The following is a 19,873-nucleotide window of genomic DNA, read 5'->3' as shown; positions in this document are numbered from 1 at the left end:
GGGCCTTGGGCCTTGATCCATAATCAATTAGAGATGAGCTACCTCTTGGGGACCAATTGTGGTTGGATGTCCACATTGGTGGTCCTAAGGTGGGCCCATGGGCTTCTATGGGTGGTTAAAGGTCCACCATAGACCCTTGCTAGGCTCGTTTCATCCATTTAGGCCCATACCATTGTTCTCCTTAGTCTCGTGGGCTACCCCAGATATATGGGCCCCCACTAGAGGTTGTATTCCTTATGAGGAATTGGTTAAGTACCTAGACCCTTCATGGTTAGGTAGAGAGTTCATCTTCACCTCATTGGCACCCCTATTCATCTTTATGGCCCACTCCCATAGGCATCATATGCATGCTTGGTTGAGGTGTGATTGGCCATGGTTGTGCCATTGTGTAGGACATGTTGGTATCTCCCCGAGAGATGGATGCTTAGGATTGTTGCATGGGTGATTATGTAATTCATGCATCTGGCATTGCATAGCTTGTGGATATTCGCCCTTACTTCACCAGGGCCTTACCTCCACAGGGGTATTCGTGGATGGCCGTATGTCTGGACAATGGAAATATTAGTTGAGCATACCGGGTGCATAGGATGCCCATGGGTGAAATTTTCAAAACTTCCATGGTACCAAGGATCTGCTCCAACGCCGTGACCGGGTGGAATACATGAGCGCACGAGGGCCTTATACCGTTAGGCCGCGACTCCCACTGTCGTGTAGTCGGTTGGATAGGGGTGTGGCCTTACCTGCCTGGTGTGAGGAGGCATTGCTAGGCTGAGTCTGACCAGCTCGTAAATGGGTCCACTACCTTCAGGCCTTGTTAGTGATTGGCTGTCCATAGGTGGGTAGTGAGGTCTCTTACGCTCGTTTGACTGTACTGGGTCTGCAGAGCGGCAGTCATTCAACAGTGTAATGGACCCCGGTGATTTCTTTATGATTGGAAATGTACTTGATTTATGGTTTGGATATGAGCACTGACATTACTTGCATCGCATTAGCATTGACTGTACAAGGCCCCCTTCATGCATTGCCTTGGTATGACACCCATTATTCATTGCATTACGTTCATGCTAAGCCTTGGTAAGGCTAGTGATATGCTCATTGATTATGCTTCTCTCCTTATACCTCCTTCTATTCTTCTGTGCACCATTGTCACACACTTACACCACCCTCTAAGCTTCTATAAGCTTATGCACGAATGATGCATGCAGGAGACTCTAGGTAGGCACCGAAGCAGCAGAGCGTGGAGTAGAATTGAGCAGTGAGGACTCCAGTGTTGCTGATTTCTCTCTTTTTCCTTTTATTCTCATGTATGTCCTTTTAGACCTTTTGGATGATTGTAAAAGTTCAAATTCTTAGTGGATTTTGTGATGTGTGCCCTCTGTTATTCTCAAGAATACTTGCTGTGATCTTGGTTATGCTTGTATTGGTTTGATTATACTGTTATGAAAATCCTCTTTGTAGGATCCCATGATTGGAACTTGCCTCAAGAGCCGAGAATGGGGTACTAAAGAGGCTGTTGCGGCCAGAACTGGCCATCGGGCTACTTGTGAGTCCGATTACCGAGTCTGGGGCATGACAACTACCTAACCTAAACCTAAAGCTAAATATGAAAACCCAAACCTAAACCCAATCCCGAACCCGAACCTGATTTCCTAAACCTAAACTTATAACCTTAACCTAAACCTATTCTCAAATCTCAAAACCTATAACCTAAACCTAAACCTATATAACCTTAACCTAAACCTAAACCTTAACCTATAACCTAAACCTTAACCTATAACCTTAACTTATAACATAAACCTATAACTTAAACTCAATTTCCTATACCTTAACCTATAACCTGCCCTAAACCTATACCTATAACTCAAACCTGAATTCCTAAACCTAAACCTTAACGTTTTCTCAAATCCCTAAACCTAAACCTACACCTAACCCTAGTCTCAACTCCCTAACCTAAACCTAACCCTAAACTTGTAAACCCAAACCTAAACCCAATCTCGAACCCAAACCCGATTTCCTAAACCTAAACTTATAACCTTAACCTAAACCTATTCTCAAATCCCAAAACCTGTAACCTAACCCTAAACCTAAACCTTAACCTAAACCTAAACCTTAACCTATAACCTAAACGTATAACCTTAACTCAATTTCCAAAACCTCTACCTATAACCTAACCATAACCTAAACCTATAACCCGAACCCGATTTCCTAAACCTAATCCTTAACGTATTCTCAAAACCCTAAACCTAAACCAACACCTAATCCTAATCTCAACTCCCTAACTTAAACTTAAACCTAAACTTGAAAACCCAAACTTAAACCCAATCCCGAATCGAACCCGATTTCCTAAACCTAAACTTATAACCTTAACCTAAACCTATTCTCAAATCCCAAAACCTATAACCTAAACCTAAACCTTAACCAATAAACTAACCTAAACCTAAACCTATAACCCGAACCTGATTTCCTAAACCTAAACCGTAACATATTCTTAATTCCCTAAACCTAAACCTACACCTAATCCTAATCTCAACTTCCTAACTTAAACCTAAACCTAAACTTGAAAACCCAAACTTAAACCCAACCCCGAACCGAACCCGATTTCCTAAACCTAAACTTATAACCTTAACCTAAACCTATTCTCAAATCCCAAAACCCATAACCTAAGCCTTAACCTAAACTTAAACCTTAACCTATAACCTAAACTCAATTTCCTAAACCATAACCTATAACCTAACCTAAACCTAAACCTATAACTCGAACCCGATTTCCTAAACCTAAACCTTAACGTATTCTCAAAACCATAAACCTACACCGACACCTAATCCTAATCTCAACTCCCTAACCTAAACCTAAACCTAAACTTGAAAACCCAAACCTAAACCTGATCACGAACCCGAACCTGATTTCTTTAACCTAAACTTATAACCTTAACCTAAACCTATTCACAAATCTCAAAACCTATAACCTAAACGTAAACCTATATAACCTATAACCTAAACCTAAAACTTAACCTATAACCTAAACCTATAACTTAAACTCAAATTTCCTAATCCTTAACATATAACCTAACCTAAACCTAAATCTATAACTCAAACCTGATTTCCTAAACCTAATCCTTAACGTATTCTCAAATCCCTAAACCTAAACCTACACCTAATCCTAATCTCAACTAACTAACCTAAACCTAAACCCAATCTCGAACTGGAACCCAATTTCCTAAACCTAAACTCATAACCTTAACCTGAACCTATTCACAAATCCCAAAACCTATAACCTAAACCGAAACCTAAACCTTAACCTAAACCTAAACCTTAACCTATAACCTAAACCTATAACCTAAACATAATTTCCTAGACCTTAACTTATAACCTAACCATCACCTAAACCTTTAACCCGAACCCAATTTTCTAAACCTAAACCTTTATGTATTCTCAAATCCCAAAACCTAAACCTACACCTAATCCTAATCTCAACTCCCTAACCTAAACCTAAACCTAAACTTGAAAACCCAAACCTAAACCCGATCCCGAAACCGAACCCAATTTCCTAAACCTAAACTTATAACCTTAGCCGAAACCTATTCTCAAATCTCAAAACCTATAACCTAAACCTAAACCTATATAACCATAACCTAAACCTAAAACTTAACCTATAACCTAAACCTTAACCTATAACCTTAACTTATAACTTAAACCTATAACTTAAACTCAATTTCCTAAACCTTAACCTATAACCTACCTAAACCTAAACCTATAACTCCAACCTGATTTCCTAAGCCTAAACCTTAATGTATTCTCAAATCCCTAAAGCAAAACCTACACCTAATCCTAATCTCAACTCCCTAACCTAAACCAAAACCTAAATTTGAAAACCCAAACATAAACCCAATCACAAACCTGAACCCGATTTCGTAAACCTAAACTTATAACCTTAACCTAAACCTATTCTCAAATCCCAAAACCTATAACCTAAACCTAAACCGAAACCTTAACCTAAACCTAAACCTTAACTTATATCCTAAACCTATATCCTAAACTCAATTTCCTAAACTTTAACTTATAACCTAACCTTAACCAAAACCTAAAACCCAAACCTGATTTCCTAAACCTAAACCTATACCTAATCCTAATCTCAACTCCCTAACCTAAACCTAAAGCTAAACTTGAAAACCCAAACCCAAACCTGATCCCGAACCCGAACCCGATTTCTTAAACCTAAACCTTTATAACCTTAACCTAAACCTAAAAATTAACCTATAACCAAAACCTTAACCTATAACCTTAACTTATAACTTAAACCTATAACTTAAACTCAATTTCCTAAACCGTTACCAATAACCTAAGCTAAACCTAAACCTATAACTAAAACCTGATTTCGTAAACCTTAACCTTAACGTATTCTCAAATCCCTAAACCTAAACCTATACCTAATCCTAATCTCAACTCCCTAACTTAAACCAAAACCTAAACTTGAAAACCCAAACCTAAACCCAATCCCGAACCGAACCCAATTTCCTAAACTTAAACTTATAACCTTAACCTAAACCTATTCTCAAATCTCAAAACCTATAACCTAAACCTTAACCTAAACCTATAACCTAAAGTCAATTTCCTAAACCTTAACCTATAACCTAACCTAAACCTAAACCTATAACCCGAACCCAATTTCCTAAACCTAAACCTTAATGTATTCTCAAATCCCTAAACCTAAACCTACACCTAATCCTAATCTCAACTCCCTAACCTAAACCTAAACCTAAACTTGAAAACCCTAACCTAAACCCGATCCCGAACCCGAACCCGATTTCCTAAACCTAAACTTATAACGTTAACCTAAACCTATATTCAAATCTCAAAACCTATAACCTAAACGTAAACCTATATAACCATAACCTAAACTGAAAACTTAACCTATAACCTTAACATATAACCTAAACCAATAACTTTAACTCAATTTCCTAAACCTTAACCTATAACCTAACCTAAACCTAAACCTATAACTCAAACCTGATTTCATAAACCTAAACCTTAATGTATTCTCAAATCCCTAAACTTAAACCTACACCTAATCCTAATCTTAACTCTTTAACTTAAACCTAAACCTAAACTTGAAAACCCAAACCTAAACCCAATCCCCAACCCGAGCCGATTTCCTAAACCTAAACTTATAACCTTAACCTAAACCTTTTCTCAAATCCCAAAACCTATAACCTAAACCTTAACCTAAACCAAAAAGTAAACCTAAACCTTAACGTATAACCTAAACACAATTTCCTAATCCTTAACCGATAACCTAACCTAAACCTAAACCTTAGCGTATTCTCAATTCCCTAAACCTAAACCTACACATAATCCTAATCTCAACTCCCTAACCTAAACCTAAACCTAAACTTGAAAACCCAAACCTAAACCCGATCCCGAACCCGAACCCGATTTCCTAAACCTAAACTTATAACCTTAACCTAAACCTATTCTCAAATCTCAAAACCTATAACCTAAACCTAAACCTAATAATATTAACCTAAACCTAAAACTTCACCTATAACCTAAACCTTAACTTATAACCTTAACTTATAACCTAAACCTATAACTTAAACTCAATTTCCTAAACCTTAACCTATAACCAAACCTAAACCTAAACCGATAACTCAAACCTGATTTCCTAAACCTAAACCTTAACGTATTCTCAATTCCCTAAACCTAAACCTACACGTAATCCTAATCTCAACTCCCTAACCTAAACCTAAACCAAAACTTGAAAACCCAAACCTAAACCCAATCCCAAACCTGAACCCGATTTCCTAAACCTAAACTTACAACCTTAACCAAAACCTATTCTCAAATCCCAAAACCTATAACCTAAACCTAAACATAAACCTTAACCTAAACCTAAACCTTAACCTATAACCTAAACCTATAACTTAAACACAATTTCCTAAACCTTAACACTTAACCTAACCTAAACCTAAACCTATAACCCGAACCCGATTTCCAAAACCTAAACCTTAACGTATTCTCAATTTCCAAAACCTAAACCTTCACGTAAGCCTAATATCAACTCCCTAACTTAAACCTAAACCTAAACCCGATCCTGAACCCGACCCCGATTTCCTAAACCTAAACTTATAAGATTAACCTAAACCTATTCTTAAATCTCAAAACCTATAACCTAAACCTAAACCTATATAACATTAACCTAAACCTAAAACTTAATCTATAACCTAAACCTTAACCGTTAACCTTAACTTATAACCTAACCCTACAACGTAAACTCAATTTCCTAAACCTTAACCTATAACCTAACCTAAACCTAAACCTATAACTAAAACCTAATTTCCTAAACCTAAACCTTAACGTATTCTCAAATCCCTAAACCTAAACCTACACCTAATCCTCATCTCAACACCCCAACCTAAAGCTAAACCTAAATTTGAAAACCCAAACCTAAACCCAATCTCGAACCCGAACCCGATTTCCTAAACCTAAACTTATAACCTTAACCTAAACCTATTCTCAAATCCCAAAACCAATAACCTAAACCTAAACCTAAACCTTAACTTAAACCTAAACCTTAACCTATAACCTAAACATATAACCTAAACTCAATTTCCTAAACATTAACCTAAAACCTAACCTTAATCAAAACCTATAACCCAAACCCGATTCCCTAAACCTAAACCTTAACGTATTCTCAAATCCCTAAACCTAAACCTACACCTAATCCTAATCTCAACTCCCTAACCTAAACCTAAACCTAAACTTGAAAACCAAAATATAAACCTGATCCCGAACCCGAACATGAATTCCTAAACATAAACTTATAGACTTAACCTAATCCTATTCTCAAATCTCAAAACCTATAACCTAAACCTAAACCTAAACCTAAAACTTAACCTATAACCTAAACCTTATCCTATAACCTGAACTTATAACCTAAACCTATAACTTAAACTCAATTTCCTAAACCTTAAACTATAAACTAATCTAAACCTAAACCAATAACTCAAACCTGATTTCATAAACCAAAACCATAACGTATTCTCAAATCCCTAAACCTAAGCCTACAACTAATCCTAATCTCAACTCTCTAACTTAAACCTAAACCTAAACATGAAAACCCAAACCTAAACCCAATCCTGAACCGAACCTGATTTTCTAAACCTAAACATATAACCTTAACCTAAACCTATTCTCAAATCCCAAAACCTATAACCTAAACCTAAACCTTCACCTATAACTTAAACCTATAACCTAAACTCAATTTCCGAAACCTTAACCTATAACCTAACCTAAACCTAAACCTATAACCCGAACCCGATTTCCTATACCTAAACCTTAACGTATTCTCAAATCCCTAAACCTAAACCTACACCTAATCCTAATCTCAACTCCCTAACCTAAACCTAAGCCTAAACTTGAAAACCCAAACCTAAACCCGATCCCGAACCCAATCCCGATTTCCTAAACCTAAACTTATAACCTTAACCTAAACCTATTCTCAAATCTCAAAACCTATAACCTAAACCTAAACCTATATGACCTTAACCTAAACCAAAAACTTAACCTATAACCTAAACCTTAACCTATAACCTCAACTTATAACCTAAACCTATAACTTAAACTCAATTTCCTAAACCTTAACCTATAACCTAACCTAAACCGAAACCTATAACTCAAACCTGATTTCCTAAACCTAAACCTTAACGTATTCTCAAATCCCTAAACCTAAACCTTCACCTAATCCTAATCTCAACTCCCTAACCTAAACCTAAACCTCAACTTCAAAACCTAAAGCTAAACCCAATCTCGAACCCGAACCAGATTTCCTAAACCTAAAATATAACCTTAACCTAAACCTATTCTCAAATCCCTAAACCTATAACCTAAACCTAAACCTAAACCTTAACCTAAACCTAAACCTTAACCTAAACCTAAACCTTAACCTATAACCTAAGCACAATTTCCTTGACCTTAACCTATAACCTAACCTAAACCTAAACCTATAGCCCGAACCCGATTTCCTAAACCTAAAGCTTAACATATTCTCCATTCCCTAAACCTAAACCTACACGTATTCCTAATCTCAACTCCCTAACCTAATCCTAAACCTAAACTTGAAAACCCAAACCTAAACCCGATCCCGAACCCGAACCCGATTTCCTAAACCTAAACTTATAACCTTAACCTATACCTATTCTCAAATCCCAAAACCTATGACTAAACCTAAACCTATATAACCTTAACCTAAACCTAACCCTTAACCTATAACCTAAACCTTAACCTATAGCCTTCATTTATAACCTAAACCTATAACTTAAACTCAATTTCCTAAACCTTAACCTATAACCTAACCTAAACCTAAACCTATAACTCAAACCTGATTTACTAAACCTAAACCTTAACGTATTCTCAAATCCCTAAACCTAAACCTATACATAATCCTACTCTCAACTCCCTAACCTAAACATAAACCTAAACTTGAAACCAAAACCAAAACCTAATCTCGAACCCGAAACCGATTTCCTAAACCTTAACGTAAACCTATTCTCAAATCTCAAAACCTATATCCTAAACCTTAACCTAAACCTAAACCTTAACCTATAACCTAAACCCAATTTTCTAAACCTTTACCTATAACCTAACCTTAACCTAAACCTATAACCCGAACCCGATTTCCTAAACCTAAACCTTAACGTATTCTCAAATCCCAAAACTTAAACCAACACCTAATCCTAATCTCAACTCCCTAACCTAAACCTAAACCTAAACTTGATAGCCCAACCTAAACCCGATCCCGATTTCCTAAATCTAAACTTATAACCTTAACCTAAACCTATTCTCAAATCTTAAAACCTATAACCTAAACCTAAACCTATATAACCTTAACCTAAACCTAAAACTTAACCTATAACCTAATCCTTAACCTATAACCTTAACTTATAACCTAAACCTATAACTTAAACTCAATTTCCTAAACCTTAAGCTATAACCTAAACCTAAACCTAAACCTTAACCTAAACCTATAACTCAAACTTGATTTCCTAAACCTAAACCTTAACGTATTCTCAAATCCCTAAACCTAAACCTACACCTAATACTAATCTCAACTCCCTAACCTAAACCTAAACCTAAACTTGAAAACCCAAACCTAAACCCAACCCCGAACCCGAACCCGATTTCCTAAACCTAAACTTATAACCTTAACCTAAACCTATTCTCAAATCTCAAAACCTATAACCTAAACCTAAACCTAAACCTTAACTTATAAGCTTAAACTATAACCTAAACTCAATTCCTAAACCTTAACCAATAACCTAACCTTAACCTAAACCTATAACGCGAACCTGATTTCCTAAACCTAAACCATAACGTATTCTCAAATCCATTAACCTAAACCTATACCCAATCCTAATCTCAACTCCCCAACCTAAACCTAAACCTAAGCTTGAAAACCTAAACGTAAAACCGATCCTGAACCCGAACCCGATTTCCTAAACATAAACTTATAACCTTAACCTAAACCTATTCTCAAATCCCAAAACCTATAACCTAAACCTAAGCCTATATAACTTTAACCTAAACCTAAAACTTAACCTATAACCTAAACCTAAACCTTAACGTATTCTCAAATCCCTAAACCTAAACTTACACCTAATCCTAATCTCAACTCCCTAACCTAAACATAAACCTAACTTGAAAGGCTAAACCTAAACCCAATCCTGAACCCGAACCCGAACTTGATTTCCTAAACCTAAACTTATAACCTTAACCTAAACCTATTCTCAAATCCCAAAACCTATAACCTAAACCTAAACCTTAACCTATAACCTAAACTTAATTTCCTAAACCTTAACCTATAACCTAACCTAAACCTAAACCTATAACCCGAACCCGATTTCCTAAACCTAAAACTTAGTGTATTCTCAAATCCCTAAACCTAAACCTACACCTAATCCTAATCTCAACTCCCTAACCTAAACCTAAACCTAAACTTGAAAACCCAAACCTAAACTCGATCCCGAACCCGAACCCGATTTCCTAAACCTAAACTTATAACCTTAACCTAAACCTATTCTCAAATCTCAAAACCTATAACCTAAACCTAAACCTATATAACCTTAACCTAAACTTAAAACTTAACCTATAACCTAAACCTTATCCTATAACCTTAACTTATAACCTAAACCTATAACCTAAATTCAATTTCCTAAACCTTAACTTATAACCTAATATAAACCTAAACCTATAACCCGAACCCGATTTCCTAAACATAAACCTTAAGGTATTCTCAAATCCCTAAACCTAAACCTACATGTCACGCCCCAGACTCGGTAACCGGATTCACAAGGAACTCGATAGCAGGTTCTGACCGCAACAGCCTCCGTAGTACCCCATTCTCAGCTCCTGAGGCAGGTTCGGATCATGGGATCCTACAAGGAGGATTTTCATAAAAATATAACCATTTCCAATATGAGCATACCCAAGATCATAGCAAGTAAATCTAAGAATAACAAAGGCACACATCACAAAATCCACTATGAATTTGAACTTTTACAAGCTTACATAAGGTCCAAAAGGCATACATAAGATAATAAAATAAAGAAAGGAAGTCTGCAATACCAGGTCCTCAAGCTCAGCTCTAATCCAAACTCTGCCACTGCGATGCCTTCCTAAGATCTCCTACATGCATCAATCGTGCATAAGCTTATAGAAAGCTTAGAGGGTGGTGAAAGTGTGTGACAATGGTGCATAGAAGAATAGTAGGAAATGCAAGAAGGGAAACATGCTTAGTGAGAATATCACTAGCCTTACCAAGGCTTATCATAAATATGATACAATGAGTACTGGACGCCATACCAAGGCAATGCATGAAGGGGCTTACATGACTAATACTAATGCGATGCAAGTAATGCCAGTGCTCATAACCAAACCGCATGTCAAGTATATTTTCAATCATAAGAAAATCACGGGGGTCCATTACACTGCTGGATAACTGCGGCTCGACAGACCCCGCATAGTCAAACGAGCGTAAGAGACCTCACTACCCGCCTGTGGACAACCAATCACCAGCAAGGCCTGACGGTAGCGGACCCATTCACGAGTTGGTCAGACTCAGCCTAGCAATGCCCTCTTACATCAGGCGAGTAAGGCCACAACCCTATCCAACCGACTATACAACAGTGGGAGTCACGGCCTAATGGTATAAGGCCCTCGTGCGCTCATATATTCCACCCGGTCACGGAGTTGGAGCAGATCCTTGGTACATGAAAATTTTGAGAATTTCACCCATGGGCATCCTATGCACCCGGTATGCTCGAGTAACATTTTCGGTGTCTAAACATGGCCATCCACGATGTATCTGTGGAGGTTACATCCCTGATGAAGCAAGGGCGATAATGCTCATATGTTATGCAATGCCAGATGCATAAATCACATAATCAACCATGCGTCAATTCCAAGCATCCAACGTGCTCAAGAGGGAATACTATGTCCCTCAGACAAGGTAACATGCAACGCCTAATAACACAATACGACCACACACATAGTGTCAACCAAGCATACAATGATGTACATAGTTATAAGGATGAATTTAATCATACTATAAGGTGATATACAATGTATATTACATTCCGCCTATCTGAGAAGGAACCAAGACTAGGTACTTAGACAACGTCCTTAAGGAATCCAACTTCTAGAGAGGGCCCATTTGCCTGAGGTAGCCCACAAGATTAAGTATACAAGTTAGGGGTCTAAGTAATGTAGAAATGAGCTTAGCAAGATTCTAAGATGAGTATCAAATCACTTTTAAATACAACCGGACCTAGAGGGGTCCATAATGGGGACATTTAACCACCATTCCCTAAAAAGGCATATCAACCATGCACTATACGGATAAAAGGCCTAAGGCCTACAATTAAGATAAAAATAAAAGTAACCACATACATATATTCCTCATAATAGGCCATAAAAAGATATAATACCACTTTTAACAACATGGGCTCTAAGAGGAGAATTAAAGCCCAAGGCCCAATTCCCAATGGCCATAGAATCCATGCATTAAGTTGGACTTGGTGGGTAGCCCGCGTACACAATATACAGCCCAAAAAAACAGTTTTAAGTTTGGATGAAATGGGCCCCACTACATCAGCCCAATAACTGGCAATTTAAGTGGGCAACCGGGGGCCCAATACTATCCTTACCTTAGCCCATAAGTCCATCAAAATGGTGAAAGTCGGCCCAATGTATGGTTGGGCCAAGCTGGGATGTCCCTGCCCAATCTGGGCTCATTGGATGTCCTAAAATTCTGATCTTAAGATGAGGTCCTCATAATATTACTAAACGTGACCCAAAAGAATACACTGATTAAGCCCAAAGATTATAAGAAAGCGTAAGCATGTAACCCGTACACAAGTTCTTGATACGGTGGGCCTTACAGCCAAATAAATTTTTAACTATAAAATTGTACATCTAAGGCCCTTTGATAAACTTTTGGCCCATTTGACTTCCTGGGCCTGCTAAGGTCCATAAATTAGTTGAGTGTGTGGAAATAATCTCATGAAGACCAACTATACTCACTGAGGGACCCCATCAGATGGAGTGTGTATATATCATGTAAAGATCAAGTGGGCCTGCTACTGGATTGTGAGTCCAGCAGCAACTCAAGGCAGAGAGTGCTTCCACAATCGGGCGATCCAAGGCTTGGATGACCTGGACCGAACATGCATTAAGGTAGGTTCCACATACATGCACATTGAGCCTTAAATAAATGGCCTAATGTATATGGTGGGCTTTTAACCACCCATAGAGAAACCTATGGGTTTACCTTAGGATCACCCAGGAGGACATCCAACCTCAACTGGTTTCCAAGAGGTAGCTCGCCACTACCCATATAATGAAAGATCTAAGGCCTAAGCAATGTGTGGACTAGTGGGCCATACACCAAGCCCAACTCATAGGCCATATAGTGGGCCCTCAAGTAAGGTTTGGGCCCAACCACAAAGGTCATAATTCCACATATTGTGGTGGGCTTCATGGGCAGCCCAGTAATTCATTTACATGGGCAAGTTTCACATTTAACACAAGTGAGTTGGGCCTCACTTTTGGCCTAAGTACAGGGTCAGTTTAGTGGGCAGCCAAGGGCCAGACTTCTTGTGTATTATTGCCCCTACACCCATCACAATAGATAGGAGAGCATAGGCCCAAGATCAATGGGCCTATCCAAAAGAACTGAGTCCACAAGGCCTACTTGCTAACACAAACATGCATATACTATATAACATAATGGGCCCTAAAGAAATGGCCCAAAACAAAAGTCATCCAATTCATACATTATGGTGGACTTGAGGGCAGCCCATAAACCCAAGAATACACATAGGCAAGGCCTATACTGACAGTGTGGGCCTTGCCACATCAGCCCAAAGACTTAGCAAGGCCCTCCACAATATACATTTATGTGGGCCCATAATTAAGTATTTCATGACGGCATCACGGCTAATAAATACACACGGTCAGCTTGTAGACGGCCCGTTGGGCCCGTGAAACAAAAAGGTCAAGCCCTGCATGATCTTGGGCTTAAGAAATAGGTTTCCAACCCATTGGGCCTATAAACTACCAAAAATCTAGTTAAGGCTAACCCCCAACATCACCAGAAAGATGGGCCTTAAGAGGAACTAATTATGCCCAAAATTTTCTAAGTAAATAAGGCAAGTAGTGTGTGCAATACTCCCTTAAATCTGATGGGCCACAACAGCTCCAAAACAATCAACTATGGAGCAAATTTGGGCCCCTTGTTGGAATTATAGCCCACCCACTTCCTGGGCCTGCTGGAATCCAGAAATTTATGTAATTCAGATGGGTTACTAGCCCATGGTGACCCACACATATCACAGTGGGTCCCACCAGATGAGAGGGGAATGCACAACACACATTAGAAGCGGGTCATGCCGCTGGAATACAGGCCCAGCAACAGCCCAAGCTAGGGGTGTCCTGTGGTGGGTAGTCCTACGGGCCTAGGTATCTGGCCCAAAACTGACTCAAGTTTACAGGCCACACCACGGTCAATACAGGGGCCCGATGGCCATGAAAATTTACAATATGGTCCTCCCATAGGTGGACCACGAATCCTCAAAATTTTGTGATTTGTGGACGGTCGAAAGTATTTTAATTAATTTAAATAAAACAGACTATCAAGAAAATCTGGTTAATCTGGACGTCTGAACGTGGTGAGCTAGTCTGGCCCTTCCCACGGTGTGTACAGGGCTCTATTGGCTCCAAAAATTTGTAGGTGAGTCTCAACATGGGTGGAACACCTCTTGTAAATTTTTATGATTTTAAGATACTCAAAAGTATTTAAATTAATTTAAAGAATACAATCTATCTAGGGTGAAATATTGCTGGAATATAACTGTCCTGAATTTGGGCCATCCAATGGGTGGGTTCTGGGCCTCCAAAATTCTTAAAATTTGGACTCAAGTTCCCTCATCAAGCCTACAACAAGGTGGGATCCATAAATATCACTCACCTTCTTAGAAATTATTTTTTTAATATTATTTTTATGGGACTATGCTGCTGGACTACACAGCAGAAATTTTTGGCAGTCTAGTATGTTGGCCCACCTTTTTGGATACCCAAATAGGATTCCTTGGCCCTAAAATTATGTGGATAGGTCCTACCATAGGTGGCACACCTCCCTACAAAAATTTAGGATTTTTGGGATATTAAAAATATTTTATTTAACTCATGCAATTTATGGACAGCAAGGTCCAGATTTTTATTTTCCTGCTGCAGCAATGCTGCTGTCCCTGACTTTAGCACCCCATTTGAGTGGGCCCAGGTCTATGTAAATTTGAAAAAATGTAAGGTCAAACTTCCTATATAAGTATACAGTAAGGTGGGGTCCACAAAGGTGGCCCACCATTTCAAAATCAGGCTGATATTTATGATTTTTCAGCAAACAGTGTGGCTGGACAGTCCAGAAAAATCTGAACCGTCCACCCTCCTTGGCCCACCCTTTTAGGTGATCAATTAGGGACATTTGAAGGTGAGGTTTAGCATACTTTTAGGTGGGGTCCACACCTCAAAAATAAGTCTAAGAAATCATGAAAAAAAGAGGCCACAAACAAGGCCTACAACCCATACATTACAACATAAAAAAAATTCCAGCAATCGGGACAGCAACATGTTGCTGTCTAGATCAACCCAAAAAATTAATAAATGGGAAATAAATCATAGATTCCACAAGGTGGGGTCCACCCTGATGTGTCACACAATTCTCACGCCCCGCCCCTCCCTAAGAAAATCCATAAAATCAGGCCCAAAGGCCTTCCAAATCAAGCAGCAAAACTAGGCAGCATAGTTGGGCCTGGGTGTCCAGCAACTTGGGCCTGGATGTCCCAAAAATTTGAAAATCCTAGTTGCATGGCACATCAGGTAGCCCACATAATCATTACATCTAAACTACAGAAAGAAGAGAAGAGAAGAATAAAGGAAATCTCATCAAGATGGGGTCCATGGAGAATGGCCCCATCAAGATCGCATGCATGCAAGTGATGGCTAAAAACCTTATCCAAGGAGTGGTGGACCTTCAACATTGATGTGGTGAGTCCTACACTCTCCATATGAAGCAACAAAAGATCTATGAAAATAAGAACTATGCAATCTATCCTACATGTTCACCCACTTGTTGGATCTTTAAGATTCTTCAACCACCATGCTCCTTAAGCTTCAAGGAAGGAGGTTCAATGGTGATGATGGATCTTTGATGGTTGGATCTAGGGGGAAAGAAGAGGAAAGAGGGTTAGAAAAGTTCAGCAATGGAGGACATTGGAGGGCATTTACAAATTGGAGAAGAGAGAAATGAAGAAAGACAGAGGGAGATGAGAGAGTTTCTAAAGTTGAAACGATTACTTTCTTAGAAAAAGATGAGTTTTTAAAAAGAGAAAACAATCATTGCTCATGGGATAGGGTGGCTCATCATTGCCTAGAGAAGCTAATCTTATCATGGTTTTCTTGAGAAAAGAAGCCATCATTGCTAGGCTAAAGGTGGCTTACATGGGGAACAATGCACATGGGGAAATGTGCAATCAGGTGGGTCCCACCAAAAATGCAATCAATGGTCCAAATAATGTGCGGCCCATAGCTTTTGATGGACACGCCGGATTTACGCATGAGACGCGGCGACGATGCGGTCGCAATGGCATAGGTCTTGGGTCAATCCGGTTCGGGTCTACGTGATCAAACTCAAGGGTGACCGCAATCACTATCCGAAGGTCGCGGGTTGCCAAAATTTGACCGGTAGGACCGCGGGGCCAAAATGTATGAGATGCATACTCACACACACACATGTACACATGCGAACTCGGGTCAGGTCTCACACTACACCCAATCCTAATCTCAGCTCCCTAACCTAAACCTAAACCTAAACTTGAAAACCCAAACCTAAGCCCGATCCCGAACCCGAACCCGATTTGCTAAACTTAAACTTATAGGTTATAGGTTAGGTTTAGGTTAAGGTTTAGGTTTAGGGTATTTTTGTTTATGATGTTAAGCTTATATGTATTTATGCGTGAATGAATGTGATGTGGATAAGATTGTTTATGTTTGGATGGATTTACTTGTTTGGGTTTAGATGGATGTGAATGTGAATATGATGAAATATATTATGTAAGAATTGTATATCAGGATGAATATAATGAAATATATTGTAACAGGTGTATATCAGGAATTTTGTGCGGAATTTTGTCCTGGAATTTTTTTTTTTTTTAAAAAGAGACTTTTAGCGACGAAACTTTTCGCAACTAAAAGTTTTGCGAAATATTTTTAGCGACGAAAATTTTCATAGCTAAAAGTTTTGCAAAATATTTTTAGCAACGAAAAGTTTCTTAGCTAAAAGTTATGCAAAATATTTTAGTAACAGAAATTTTCATAGCTAAAAGTAATGCAAATATTTTTTAGCAGCGAAAATTTTCATAGCTAAAAGTTTTGCAAAATACTTATAGCGACGAAAATTTTCGTAGCTAAAAGTTTAACATTCATTTTCTAGTGACGAAAATATTCATTGCTAAAAGTTTTACAAAAGTTTTTTGCGACGAAAATTTTCGTCGTTAAAAAGCTTCCATTTAGCGACAATTCAAATTTTTCATCGCTAAAAACCATTTGCTTTGGACTTTTAGCGATGAATTTATAGACGAAAATTTTCGTTGCTAAAACTTTTTAGCAACAAAAATTTAGCTTTTAGCGATGAAAATTTTCATCGCTAAAGGTGAGATTTCTTATAGTGTTCGTGATGGAATGGGTAAGGAAGCCCACTCCTTGTTCTTAGGCCCATTTTTAATAGGAGTAGGCCATCTAAGCCCATCCTTGATATGAGGAGAGAACATCGTCACCGTAGATGGAAAGATCAGTGCTATCAGGTTTGGTATATCCACTGTTGAGGATCGATCCTCATGTTGTGGATTAAATCTACTGTCCTTCTATGAACCCCGCCTTATATATAGGCCGATTATCGATTATGTCTATGATTGGTATACATACTGAGTATGTGTTAGTATAACATTGTGATTATATGAGGCCCATTATGATTATATGAGGCCCATCGCGATTGTATGAAGCCCATTGTGTGATTATATGAGGCCCATTGTGAATGTGTGAAGCCCCTTATATGTGCAAGGTGCAATTATGATGTGTGAGACCCACCATGTGTATGTAATTGTGTGTACGCCTCTCGTTCATTATTATGGGCCATGGGCCACCTTATATAAGCCCACCGTGATGTATGTGATTATAATCATGCTTAATATACTTCATGATATATACCCATACGTATCATTCGCATGCTTGTAATGAGGAGTGATTGGACATATCATGTGTCATTGGGCTAATTGTTTATGGGACTCCCCGAGAGATGGAGTTACCCCACTTAAGCAGGCAATATATGCAGGTTTGATGCATGACTGGATGGTATGCCTCATGCATCTTGCATTTTGTGATACAATCATTTGGCGCCCTAACGACATTAGGGCTAAGGTCTCCACAGGCATATCGTGGATGGTCAGATGGGACACCGAAAATGTTTGGTTTAAACATATAGGCACTTTGTATGTCCGTGGGTGAAAGTCCTTAAACTCTCGTGGCTAAGGAATGCTCCAACGTCTAGACCAAGTGGAAGACATGAGCGCCGAGTGCTAAATACTAGGAGGCCGCACTTCCCGCTGTGTCGTGGTCGGTTGGGAGGGGGTGTGACCTTATCCGCCCGAGTGAGGGGGCTGTAAGCTAGGCTGAGTTTGACCAACTCACCAATGGGTCTGCTATCGACGAGCTGAGTCGATATTGGCAGGCGGGTAGTGAGGTCTTTTCCACTCGTTAGGCTACGTGGCCGGTAGGGGCGGTAGTTAGCTTAGAGTATACTAGCCCCGGTGATGATCCCAGAGATGTATGATACTGATATGTGGACTTACTGAGCAGTAGTTATATACTCAACATTTGATTGATTCATTCATTCATTCACTATCCACACAGGCTGGTGTTGTGCAACTAATTGTTATGTACCTTCGTAATGGCCAAGATTTTGATTGGGGTGTGCGACTAACCTGAGATCAGGAGTTTATCACATTGAGTCTAGCTATCCAAATTCAGGTATGGGACTGGTTTGGATAGAAGTCCCTTGTGATGGACCCCATAGCCTGTGATACCAGGTCCTATTATCCCGACTTCACACTTCAGCTTGGTCATTTAATTCACACCACATATTGCATTGCATCCTCAGCACATAGCATTTGGTTACTATGCTTCTGTATTGTATAGCCTAGATGAGGTTAACGGTATTCATGGACTTGTCAGGATTTACATATTGCATTGCTTCTTCAGTATGTGATATTTGGCTTAATGTGTCTCCGCATTGCATAGCTGATCTACATTGCTTCCTCAGTATATGATAGTGGCTTATTATGTTTTTGCATTGCATAGCCTGGATAAGTTTGATGGTATTTATAGTCTTACCAGCATGTTTCCGCATTGCTCTAATATTGCATACTTTGTACTTACCTTGCACACACACTTTCACCACCACTACACCAAAATTGGTTATCAGGTACGGCTAGTGCTTTGGTTCAGAAACGTTATTAAGCCGTTTCTTATTTAACACGGTTCTAAACCGTTTCTGAATGCAACCCTCTTTCCTCGTGCGTTATTAGGGCTCTTTGCTTTCCCCATTTCTTCAATCTCTCGTCTCACATCTCTCTCCCTCTTCGAATCTCATCGTTTAGCCCTCCTGCTCGTCTTCTTCTCTACACCCTCAACACCGAAACTTCTTCTTTTTCTCTCTCACATCTCATTTCCATCTTTGAATTGCAATGGAGAAATTTCAAAGCCCTAGCTCTCTCTCTCTCTCTCTCTCTCTCTCTCTCTCCGAAGTTGGAAAGGTGAGCAATTTCTCATTCTCTTTTCTACGATTCCAATCGAAAATCTCAACTTACTTTGAAGAAATGAGATCTTTATTCCATGATTTTGGAATGTCTCTCCTTGCTTGTTGCATCTATATGTCTTTCTTTTCCCCGATTTCTGCCCTCTAATGATTCATTTAGGGTTTCTTTCATACTAGGCAACAAGGTTGCGAAGTTTTGATGCAGAGCGATGAGGTATAACCTGAGATGATTTCAGAAGAAATAGTATATATTGACAGATCTTTAAATTTCTCTCTTCTAAGCAGCTTGTGGGTGGATTTCGGTCCATCCTTTGCAAGGATTTGGGAGAAAAACCAACATTTCAAATCGGATTCAACATTTTCTTGAATTTGGGATTGTTTCTCAATCGGTGAGGTTTTTTTCATTTCGATCCATTTCTGTTTGTTTAAATCATATAAAAACAGAGAGAAAATG

Source organism: Magnolia sinica, chromosome 2 (assembly GCF_029962835.1).
Source record: "Magnolia sinica isolate HGM2019 chromosome 2, MsV1, whole genome shotgun sequence".
Taxonomy (NCBI): domain Eukaryota; kingdom Viridiplantae; phylum Streptophyta; class Magnoliopsida; order Magnoliales; family Magnoliaceae; genus Magnolia; species Magnolia sinica.
Note: the sequence above shows the minus strand (reverse complement) of the source record.